The following is a 12,500-nucleotide window of genomic DNA, read 5'->3' on the forward strand; positions in this document are numbered from 1 at the left end:
GGTCTGACACTCATTCTTTTCATTGTGGTGGCGACGTCTGTCCCGCCAGATAACGCCACCTCCCCTCATTCCCTTTCCGCCCCTAACGTCCATCAGCCTGCGGTGGACAGGAGGACACGAGGGTCACCGCTCTCTGCTCAAGTTGAAGTTGAGCTTTATTGTCATTTCAGCTGTATACGTGTTAGACGGTACATTGTGAAACAATATTAAGTTTCTCTGGAACCTGGTGCTACGCGGAACATTTGAAGGACTAGACAACGTTACACACTGACATAAAGTGCACGTGTGCGACACAGACAAACTGGGCTACGTAAAGTGCAAACAGGGGACACAAGCAGTGGTCTGTAATCAGACAGACAGCGCTAAACTAGTGAAATGAAGAACAAATGTGGAAAGTAAAATAGTGCAAATACTGCTGTGCGAAATGGAACGGTGCGTTAAAAGATAATATCACAGATAGATAATATTACAATATAACATAGGCAGTGCGAGTGTGTGTGTGCTTGTTTACTCGGGCTCTTGTCTGATTTTTTGGGTTCTTTCTTGGTTTTCTTCAGGGCTTATTGCTGAATTATTGTCTTTTTAAACCTTGGAACTGAGACCAGATAAGGATGGGGCTGGATCCTACATAGATCCTAAATGTTGCTATTGTCACGATCCGGTCCGAAAAGGGGTTACTCCGGTCCGGGATGTTCCCTAATCGTTCTCACCTGTGTTAATTGTATAAAGCTGCCCTGTTCGTTTCTGTTCGCTGTCAGGTCTTTGACGTTATGTTCCGTGTTCACCAGTGTCAACATCTCGGATGTCTCCCCTGTCCTGTGATTCACCATTAAACCCCGGTTTCGTGATGTCAGGTGAAAGCGTCCTTCATTCCTCGTCTCCTCGTCACTCTTCGTCCTCCTCTCCGTTCACCCGCCGCGTCATGCCCGCATGGACGTGACAGAAAGACCTGACCCACATTTGGGCGCCACCTGATGCAGCCCCACTGACATCGGAGGAGCCGCGACTCGCCGGGAGGACGCCGCCAGCTTCCTTGTCCCTGGCCTTCCATGGCTTCTTGTCCTGCAGGGTCCCGACCCCTGCCTCTCAGTCCCGTGTCTGGCGACGTTGAAGGTGAGGAGCGGCCATTCAGCGGGGCGAGCCGGAGACTGACAGGGAGCGGCGGACGCATGCGGATGGCGGATGAGGTGCCGGTACCAAACTGGCCCGAATCCGTCTGCACAGGACAACTGCCGCTTGTCCATCATGAATACTGGACCAGTCATTCATTCATTTATCATTCCTCACAGCTGTTCATCTAATCTTTTCTGGTTTTCGAATCGATTCCGTTCGATTCCTCTTGTCCACTCGGACCATTTAAGACTCTGTGTATGGACTTTCCTCCCTCCTTCATGGACTGCTTCCTCTGGCCCGCCAGGGGTCGTGCCATAGGAGGGGGGATTCTGTCACGATCCGGTCCGAAAAGGGGTTACTCCGGTCCGGGATCTGGATTAAACCCCTGTTTCATGATGTCAGGTGATAGCGCCCTTCATTCCTCGTCTCTTCGTCCTCCTCTCCGTGCACCCGCTGCGTCATGCCCGCATGGACGTGACAGCTATGGTCATTTTTAAAATAATTTATAGAGCATTGCCTACATTGCAAATTTCATCTTGCCATCTTAAAAAAAGGAACAAATTAGGATTTGAATGCAAATTCATTAAAAAGGAAAAATAAAGTTATTGTAGGAACAGAGCCACGGCTTGTTGCTTACAATAAAGGCTAAAAAAAAAAAAAAAAAAAAGGGCCTTAGATCCAGACATCAAATACACGTGAAACAAGTGAATTCTGCTGTTTCTGGATAAAATTATTCAGACATGAAATTCATTTTGGCTAATTAAGAAACACAGTGTCCGATCATGCATCCACAAAAAATCACTTATAATTCTGAAAATCTGTTGTTTAATCATTTCGGCTATGCGCCGACAACTTTTTTTATTTCTGTGACGGGGCCACTGAGGAGAATAAACATCTCTAGTGTAAAAACTGCCGTCAGCATTTGATGCATGAAACCAATTTTGAGTTTTGATATTAGAGATTCTGGTAAATGAGGTTCATGCAGCCTGTGCCTCTTACTGTTTGGCATGTTTGGGTGTTTCTGCATGCCGTGCACATGTGAACGTGTGTGTGAATTCATGTGTGTGTGTGTGTGTGTGTGATATTCTCCATGCTGACAGGCTGTCATCCGTCGCTCCTGTGTTCCACCAACCCTCACCTCATTCCTCTTGACCCCCGGGTTAAAGATCAGACGTGCTGATATTTCTATCCACACACACACACATCATGCCATGTTAAAAATGGAGGTAGAGATGAAAGTTCGGTGTTGGCGTTTGATTTAAAAACTGCAGTGTCCCCAGCGGGACAGGCTGAACACTTCGGATAGAACTTTTGCATCACCACGGCGACCGCCATGGCAACAAAAGGGCGGGCGGGGCCAGCGTGTCTCAGACGGGGTCCCATTCATATGAGGATCAAAGCCTCATCTTTATGAAATAACATTTGACACACACCCTTGCAGGCGGCGGCCTGTGGGGTTGGCACGGCAACAGGCGAAGGGCGCTGGCCCGCGGCCGGCCGTGAAGGTATTCCAACTCCTCCAGACACACCATTTCTGCGGAGTGTGACCTCTTCACCACCACTCCACAAATATAATTAATCTCCTGATTAAAATGTGTGTCGTACATACAGCATTACCCATAATCCCCTCTGCCCGGCACTCACACTCTCGGAGCCACTTGGTCTTGCTGCCAGGAGCAGGAAGGGAGGCTGAGTGTAATGGGTTATGTTAATTAAAAGTCATAAATCTGTGATTGCTCTGACTTGGCTTGAACATCCCTAACACACACACACACACACACACACATACACTGATTAGACCCTTCCTCGATCCTTTGGACGGATGCCTGAAGCCGAAACTGAAGGCACCAAGGGGCCGGTTGGGGTTGTTAAATCCTGTGGTGCATTGTGGGTGATGCCCCGCCCGGGTGTCGCTGGTCGAGGATGGGCGCATTACCGTAATTAAGACGCCGTGTGAACTGAAGAAGAAGAAGAAGAAGAAGAAGAACATGCAGTGAAGCGTCTGCATGCTGATTAATAACACGCTCATCTCGTCAAATTGAACACGCACACGCATGCATACAGTAGGTGAGCTAGTTAATTACTGTAATTGCGCTCTGTCCGCTGAGCGTTTCGTGATGGATTGTGCCCCTGATGTGGAAATGACTGATGATTGGACAAACGAAAACTCGGATCCATCATCAGAACTGCAGAACATTAACATCACAGCATGCGGTGCCGTGATTTACTTTGCGAATGTGAAGTCGTTTTCAAGATGATTTCTGCGTGTGTTGCAGCATTAACGTGAAATACAAACTGGTCTGCAGGTCTCAGACCAGCCAAATCAGCCAAAACATTATGACCTTCAATTTTGGCCTTAGAGTTGATTCAGATGATGCGGGTCAAGCCTGAAAATAAGAACAGAGAAGTAACTAAAATGCAGCAGAGCTAATTGTGTTGATGCATTTATATGTATTTAATAGTGATTAATGCATTAATATAAAGTCAACAATCCCAGCTCTGTGCACAAATTACACACTAATGCATTAAAAATATATACATTTACATTTACGGCATATATACATTTATCAGACGCCCTTATCCAGAGCGACTTACAATTAGTATTTACAGGGACAGTCCCCCTGGAGACACTCAGGGTTAAGTGCCTTGCTCAGGGACAGGATGGTAGTAAGTGGGGTTTGAACCTGGGTCTTCTGGTTCATAGACGAGTGTGTTACCCACTAGGCTACTACCACTCTTCAATACAAAAAACAAAACATACCACATAAATAGTTTTTTTAACACAGAAGCCACACTTATCGGTGTGTTTCAGACAGCGATAACAGTTACAAGTCGAAAGCTGACGGTGAAGCTCATATTCCAGAGGTAGGCTGATGGCGGAGTGTGTGTGTGTGTGTGTGTGTGTGTGTGGCATATGCAGGGCCGTGCCGCTGCATGCTCCGTTTCGGCGTCTGGCGAGGAGCTCATACCAGAGCGAATGAATCAGGACTTTATGGCTTCAATCGTGCGCACAATTAGTCCAACCGAGGAGCAATCACTTTCCATTTGTGGTCAGATGTGTCCACACATCCGGAGCATGTGCTGACGCGAGCCGGTCCCCTCCCTCCCTCCCTCCCCTCGTTCGCTGGAAATCCCCTGTTCGCTCGGCCCCGGGCAGAGGCTGTTATCTTTAACTTGCTAATTAAATTGTATTGATGTGTCTGTGTGCGTTTGGCTGTTAAAAGCGAGATTCGCTTCTCGTGTCTCGCATCTTTTTAGTGAGTCCAGCAGCTGTATGTGTGTGTGTTTGAATGATCAATGAATGACAGAACATTCACGCTCCTGTCTTTTGTTCTTTCTGGATCAATGGGATATTACTGTTCTCATCATGGGCCATCTTTTCTGCTTCTCGTTTCTACCAGATATAAATGGTTTGATGTTAATTTAACACATACATAATCGTAGTATTTATATATATATATATATATATATATATATATATATATATATATATATATACTTTACTTTATAAATTAATCAAGAACTAGCAGGAATTGGCAAGTGGCTAATGACCTCTGACCTCAGACACTGAGCCACGTGACCAGTGAAGGTGAGTTTATTAAACTATGATGTTTAAATCCATAGTAATCCTGCCTAAAGCCTCATTTTGTCTCCCAGAAAGATCCTTGAAAAGACCAGCTGGCAGTGGTCTATAACCAGAAGAGCAGAAAGTCCCAGGTTCCAACCCCACTTACAAGCATTGTGTCCCTGAGCGGGACACTTAACCCTGAGTGTCTCCATGGGGGGACAGTCCCTGTCACTACTGACTGTAAGAGGCTCTGGTGTATGAATGGTGTAAATGTATAAAACACATGTGGACCGGGAAGTCGAGGCTCCATCAGTAAGGGAGGGGGCGGAGTCAGTAACACAATACCGCCCCTTGTTGTCTGTCGGCTGTTCAGCTCCATCAGAAGATGAGCTTCATCTCCACCATAATCACCCCACCGAACCCAAACAGTCATTTTCTGCCGTGTGTGTGTGTGTGTTCCGGGCGGTGGTCGGTGTCAGAAGCAGATGGTGTGTGTTCAGATGATTTTTTTCTTGTGTGTGTGTGTGTATGTTGTGTTGCCTGTTTTTGAGAATGAAAAAGAATAAGAATGCGTGTGTACAGATGCTTGCACGTGTTTATTTAGGTGTTTTGCTGTAATGTGTGTGTGTGTGTGTGTGACCCCTCTTTCCCTCCAGGCCTCTTCACATCGGTACTTATTCGCTTCCCCACTGCAGTCGTCCGGATTAAATCTGTCATTCGCATCGACTGCGCACACATCCTCACTGTTTTTACAAGCTCTTAAAACACTCCGCCCTCTGGCTCCACAGACCTGTGTGTGTGTGTGTGTGTGTGTGTGTGAATGATATGTGAGGACTTGCTGTGAATCAAAACTCTTCTTTAGTCCCATTCTGTACTTAAACCAACACACCGGCAGGAATGCGGCCTCAAGTGGAATAATTGTTACAGGAGAGACTGTGTGTGTGTGTGTGTGTGTAAGAAGGGAGGTATTTGAGTTCAGAGGTGAGTGTGTGTGTGGTTTTGAGGTTACTGTTGTGTAAAACATGCGCCGGTGTTGTGTTGTGAAGGTGTTTATGTTATTAAGTGTGTGTGTGTGTGTGTGTGGTTTTGAGGTTGCTGCTGTGTCTCTGTCTGTTGCCACCCAGCGTGTCATAAAATATTATTTTTCCCCATAAAACCGTCTCTGGGTTTAAAGCCGCACATCTCTCTCCTGTATCGATGATTTATTTCGATTTGTATTGATCTCCGTCCGATTTTCTCCGTCCGCGTTTGGCCACGACAGAGATATAAGTGCTCATTGAACCCCAACCTCCCTCGCCGCCGCTCGTTCCTCACACTCGGGCCGTCCAATCAGGATTAATGCATTTAATCAGAGGCGCCGCTCTACCTGAACCGCGGCCCGAGAAAACATCTGGAGCAGCATCAGACCACGAGGTCACATGCACGGGTTCATCAGGCTCCTCCCTCCCTGAACGTGGAAGCATCATCAACAACGCCGTTCCTGCAGTGAAAAGTCACGCATGAACTTAATGAAATTATTATATTATATGCTTGGCATATTCTCTATGCTGCTTCTTATCTTATCTTATGATATTAGGTACAGATGTGTGTGTGTGTGTGTGCTGACAAGGTTATATTTCCAACTCATTTCATAACAACAGGACGGCTCAGAAGGTTTGTTGTCTCTCTTTTTCAGGCCACGCCCACCACACCTTTGTTTAATGTCACCAGATCTCTGTCACCTGCCCCACATCCAGGTCTAAACTTTATTCTGTATCATTTTTAACATTTTTACTGTAATTTTTCATCATCGCTGCAGCTTTTAATTTTTGTTTTTTATCATTTTTTTGGAAAACATCTGAAAATGTATAAAATGTATAAAAGAGGAAAAAAGAGGATTGTTAATTTCACCAGTGTGTGCGTGTGTGTGTGAGTGTGTGTGTGTGTGTGCGTGTGTCGTAAATTGAACTTCATGTCAGAAGGTTCTCCACCCATCACTCTGGCCGACCCAGGGCATCGTGGGTAATTTCGATGTTGGAGGCCTTGATAAATGAGTGTCAGATTGATCGACTCCTCCCCCTGTTCCCACCTTCCTGGTATCTCTCGGGCCGCTCTTTTTCCTTCCCATGCCCTGTGTGTGAGTGTGTGTGTGTGTGTGTGTGTGTGTGTGTGTGTGTGTCTGTGTGTGTGCGGAAGTTGATGTATTGACGCGGGGTCAGAGAGTCACACACCTGGTTTTACTTGAGTTTGATTCTTTGAGATAGAATGTGTGTGTGTGTGTGTGTGTGTGTTTCTCCATGATGTCTCATTCCTTCTCTCCTCACCCCGTCGACACTGAAAGCGTTTTCGACCCGCTTGTGATTAGAAGGTATCTGATTGGCCGGTGACTGCGTGGCATTCCGACTAACTGCTTGGTTGCGTGTGTGTGTGCGTGTGTGTGTGTGTGTGTGTGTGTTGCTGCTCCTCCAGATGTAAACCTTCCTCAGGTGGAGGTGGGCCATGCTGGCAGCGGACAGAGATTCCCAGCAATGCAGAACCAGGACACACACACACACACACACGCACACAAGTGCAGTTGTGTCTCTTTGATAAAAACAAAACAAAGTTGTTGCTGATTTCATGATAAGTGATGAAAGATGAACATGAAGTGACGGAGATAAGGAACGAGGGAGACGGGCGGAGGCGTTTTTGATGTAATGACGAAACACGAATGTGGTTAAATTTGCACACAGACAAGGAAACAAACACACACACACACACACACACACACACGGTTCCCACACTAAAGGAGATGGTGCATGTTTTTGTGTTCTTATGAGGACGTCAGGTACCGAAGGACAGAGAATGTGGAGGGGACAAGAACAGTGTGTGTAAGCGTGTGTGTGAGAGTGTGAGAAACACAGGAATTCCATTGTTATGTGAGAACAAAAATGACCTGTCATTCACATCGTTAAATTCCCATTAACTCCACCAGTGACGATCCTGACTGAGACCTTTCACCTGCCGTCACTCCGACACACACACACAGGAAACACGTGTCATGTGCTCCTGCGGATGATGAATGGAAAATCAACTACTGTGTCAGCTCTTGTTTTTCTTTTTGTTCCTTTTTTCATGTGTATGCGACCTTTGACCTTGGATGTAGGTCAAATGCACACACACACACACACACACACACACACACACAGTGTGGCCTCAGACTGCTACTGTATAATATATACACGTCTCGATAGTAGTACAAGACCAGTTGCAAAGCAAGAAGTGAAGCATCTCAGTCATCTTCATAACACACACACACACACACAAACACACACACACACACTGAGGCCTTTCACTAAATAACAGGTATGCTGCTGCCTCATAAATCTAATCTCCATCTCTCTTCTTTTAAGTCAACTTTCTTCCTCCTCTGTCTGGCTCCTGATTTTACTGTCTATACAGTTCCCTTCACCTGATTATTTCACACACACACACACACACACACACACACACACACACACACACACACACACACACACACGTATGTCCCTCTTTCACACTTGTCTGAGAGTGTGTTGTTGTGATGATTTTACTGGCTGTTTCTTCTTTTGTTCTTTGATGATGTGCTGGTATTCTGATGATATCTCCTAGCTGCACACATACCCAGGATGTGCTCCGTTTAACTTGTAAAGTCAGCCCGCAGTCGGTCCTGTATCAGTTGAGGCTGGACGCTCTTTGGCAGTGTGTGTGTGTGTGTGTGTGTGTGTGTGTGTACTTGATGGATGCCCAACCCAAAATCATGTAACGCTGTAATGTGTGTGTGTGTGTGTGGAGATGATTGCTGCGTGGATGTAGGTGTTCCTGCAGGAACGGATGAATGTCTGGTTCTCTCTGTTCTCACACACATCGGCCTTTGATGAGCCTCCAGACCCTCAGGATACACACACACACACACACACACATAAACTCAGGTAGAATTTTAATTCATCTCCTCTCCTCACTCTTTCTCATTTCTCACAGGTCTGTGTGTTTGTGTGTGTGTGTGTGTCTTGCATATGTGCATGTCTGTGAATGGTTGGTGGTCCAACTGTTTCCGTCTTCGTGTCACAATAATCTCTTGCAAGGAAAATAGACAGAACCAGACACACACACACACACACACACACACGCAAACACACACACACACACACACACACACACACACACACACACAGATAACTGACTGACACACTACATTCTGCACATTCTCTCAGAGGAAAGAAAACAAAAGGGTTGTGTGTGTGTGTGTGTGTAAGGGTTTTTCTGTTTTGCTTGTGTAAATCACACACTGCTGTCAGAGTGAGATGGAGTGATGAGCTGCAGCAGATGGAGAGACGGCGCGAGACCTGCAGTGATCACAGAGGTCCATAAAATCAGGTTTGCTGCAGTCCGAACACACATTGTCCTCGTTCTAAAAGTGATATTGTGTGTATGTGTGTGTAAGGCCGGGGTTTCAGTTCAGTTCTATTCATTTCAGTTCAGAAAAAATTTTTTGCAGTTCAGTTTTGTTCAGTTCAGTGCAATCACTTCACATTACGACCTGATTCAGTTCAGTATTGCTTATTGCTTAGAGTGAATCGACTCGTGATTTGTTCAGCGCTGTGATACAGTAGAGGATTCTGGGATGCAGCTGGACCACTGCCGCTGTTTACTGTGGCTGGCTCGTTGGTTTGTTCATGGCTGCGTGTTGGCAGCATTTTCAGTTCAGCACGACCTGATTCAGTTCAGTATTATTTCATGCTTAGAGTGAATCGACTCGTGATTTGTTCAGCGCTGTAGAGGATTCTGGGATGCAGCTGGTCCGCTGCCGCTGTTTACTGTGGCTGGCTCGTTGGTTTGTTCATGGCTGCGTGTTGCCAGCATTTTCAGTTCAGCACGACCTGATTCAGTTCAGTATTATTTCATGCTTAGAGTGAATCGACTCGTGATTTGTTCAGCGCTGTAGAGGATTCTGGGATGCAGCTGGTCCGCTGCCGCTGTTTACTGTGGCTTGTTTGTTGGTTTGTTCATGGCTGCATGTTGGCAGAATTTTCAGTTCAGCACGACCTGATTCAGTTCAGTATTATTTCATGCTTAGAGTGAATCGACTCGAGATTTGTTCAGCGCTGTAGAGGATTCTGGGATGCAGCTGGTCCGCTGCCGCTGTTAATGTGGCTTGTTTGTTGGTTTGTTCATGGCTGCGTGTTGGCAGAATTTTCAGTTCAGCACGACCTGATTCATTTCAGTATTATTTCATGCTTAGAGTGAATCGACTCGTGATTTGTTCAGCGCTGTAGAGGATTCTGGGATGCAGCTGGTCCGCTGCCGCTGTTTACTGTGGCTGGCTCGTTGGTTTGTTCATGGCTGCGTGTTGGCAGCATTTTCAGTTCAGCACGACCTGATTCAGTTCAGTATTATTTCATGCTTAGAGTGAATCGACTCGTGATTTGTTCAGCGCTGTAGAGGATTCTGGGATGCAGCTGGTCCGCTGCCGCTGTTTACTGTGGCTGGCTCGTTGGTTTGTTCATGGCTGCGTGTTGCCAGCATTTTCAGTTCAGCACGACCTGATTCAGTTCAGTATTATTTCATGCTTAGAGTGAATCGACTCGTGATTTGTTCAGCGCTGTAGAGGATTCTGGGATGCAGCTGGTCCGCTGCCGCTGTTTACTGTGGCTTGTTTGTTGGTTTGTTCATGGCTGCATGTTGGCAGAATTTTCAGTTCAGCACGACCTGATTCAGTTCAGTATTATTTCATGCTTAGAGTGAATCGACTCGAGATTTGTTCAGCGCTGTAGAGGATTCTGGGATGCAGCTGGTCCGCTGCCGCTGTTAATGTGGCTTGTTTGTTGGTTTGTTCATGGCTGCGTGTTGGCAGAATTTTCAGTTCAGCACGACCTGATTCATTTCAGTATTATTTCATGCTTAGAGTGAATCGACTCGTGATTTGTTCAGCGCTGTAGAGGATTCTGGGATGCAGCTGGTCCGCTGCCGCTGTTTACTGTGGCTGGCTCGTTGGTTTGTTCATGGCTGCGTGTTGCCAGCATTTTCAGTTCAGCACGACCTGATTCAGTTCAGTATTATTTCATGCTTAGAGTGAATCGACTCGTGATTTGTTCAGCGCTGTAGAGGATTCTGGGATGCAGCTGGTCCGCTGCCGCTGTTTACTGTGGCTTGTTTGTTGGTTTGTTCATGGCTGCATGTTGGCAGAATTTTCAGTTCAGCACGACCTGATTCAGTTCAGTATTATTTCATGCTTAGAGTGAATCGACTCGAGATTTGTTCAGCGCTGTAGAGGATTCTGGGATGCAGCTGGTCCGCTGCCGCTGTTAATGTGGCTTGTTTGTTGGTTTGTTCATGGCTGCGTGTTGGCAGAATTTTCAGTTCAGCACGACCTGATTCATTTCAGTATTATTTCATGCTTAGAGTGAATCGACTCGTGATTTGTTCAGCGCTGTAGAGGATTCTGGGATGCAGCTGGTCCGCTGCCGCTGTTTACTGTGGCTGGCTCGTTGGTTTGTTCATGGCTGCGTGTTGGCAGAATTTTCAGTTCAGCACGACCTGATTCAGTTCAGTATTATTTCATGCTTAGAGTGAATCGACTCGTGATTTGTTCAGCGCTGTAGAGGATTCTGGGATGCAGCTGGTCCGCTGCCGCTGTTTACTGTGGCTGGCTCGTTGGTTTGTTCATGGCTGCGTGTTGGCAGAATTTTCAGTTCAGCACGACCTGATTCAGTTCAGTATTATTTCATGCTTAGAGTGAATCGACTCGTGATTTGTTCAGCGCTGTAGAGGATTCTGGGATGCAGCTGGTCCGCTGCCGCTGTTAATGTGGCTTGTTTGTTGGTTTGTTCATGGCTGCGTGTTGGCAGAATTTTCAGTTCAGCACGACCTGATTCAGTTCAGTATTATTTCATGCTTAGAGTGAATCGACTCGTGACTTGTTCAGTGCAGTGATACAGTAGAGGATTCTGGGATGCAGCTGGGCCACTGCCGCTGTTTACTGTGGCTGGTTTGTTAATAGCTGTGTGTTGGTTTCAATATTCTGAAACTAAAAATGGGCTGATTTACTCCAAGGGGCTTCACTCTGGAACCACCTACACCTCCTCAATCTCACTTGAACTGTGTTTCCAAATAATTCCATGATACTGTTCAATGGGGAGCAAGTGATTGTCATTGTGATACACAGCAGCACAGCACACGGTGACACAACTAAACGTGTCCTCTGTATTTAACCATCACCCTTGGTGAGAAGTGGGCAGCCATGACAGGCGCCCGGGGAGCAGTGTGCGGGGACGGTGCTTTAATCAAATTCCAATTTCATTGACTGTCAGATACACAGTCATACACGGTATGATATGCAGGGAAATGCTTTAATATGCGGTGAAATGCTTTTTAAATGCACCTCAGTGGCACCTTGGCAGATCAGGACATGAACCGGCAACCTTCTGATTACGACGCTGCTTCCTTAACCGCCAGGCCGCCACTGCCCCTCTAGGCCACCACCGCCACCACTGAAATCATGACACTTGATGACACTTCAATCCAGTTCAGGCTCTTAGTTCAAGCCGATTCAGGAACCAACAAACATTAACATAGATACATGCAGTACACTGGTCTCCAAGCAGAAGAGAAAAGCAACCTTTATTTGTCACTGTGTGTGTGTGTGTGTGTGTGTATGTTGAGGCTTTTGACCTGACTGTTATTCTTGGCCTGGCCCTGCTGGTTTGGACGCTGAACTGTATGTTTTTGCCTCGACAGATTCAGCCCAGATCCTACGAATCTGTGTCAGTGCAGAGCCCAGGACCCAACGGCACTGGGGCGGGGCTAAATATTGGATTATCTC

Source organism: Denticeps clupeoides, chromosome 9 (assembly GCF_900700375.1).
Source record: "Denticeps clupeoides chromosome 9, fDenClu1.1, whole genome shotgun sequence".
NCBI lineage: Eukaryota > Metazoa > Chordata > Actinopteri > Clupeiformes > Denticipitidae > Denticeps > Denticeps clupeoides.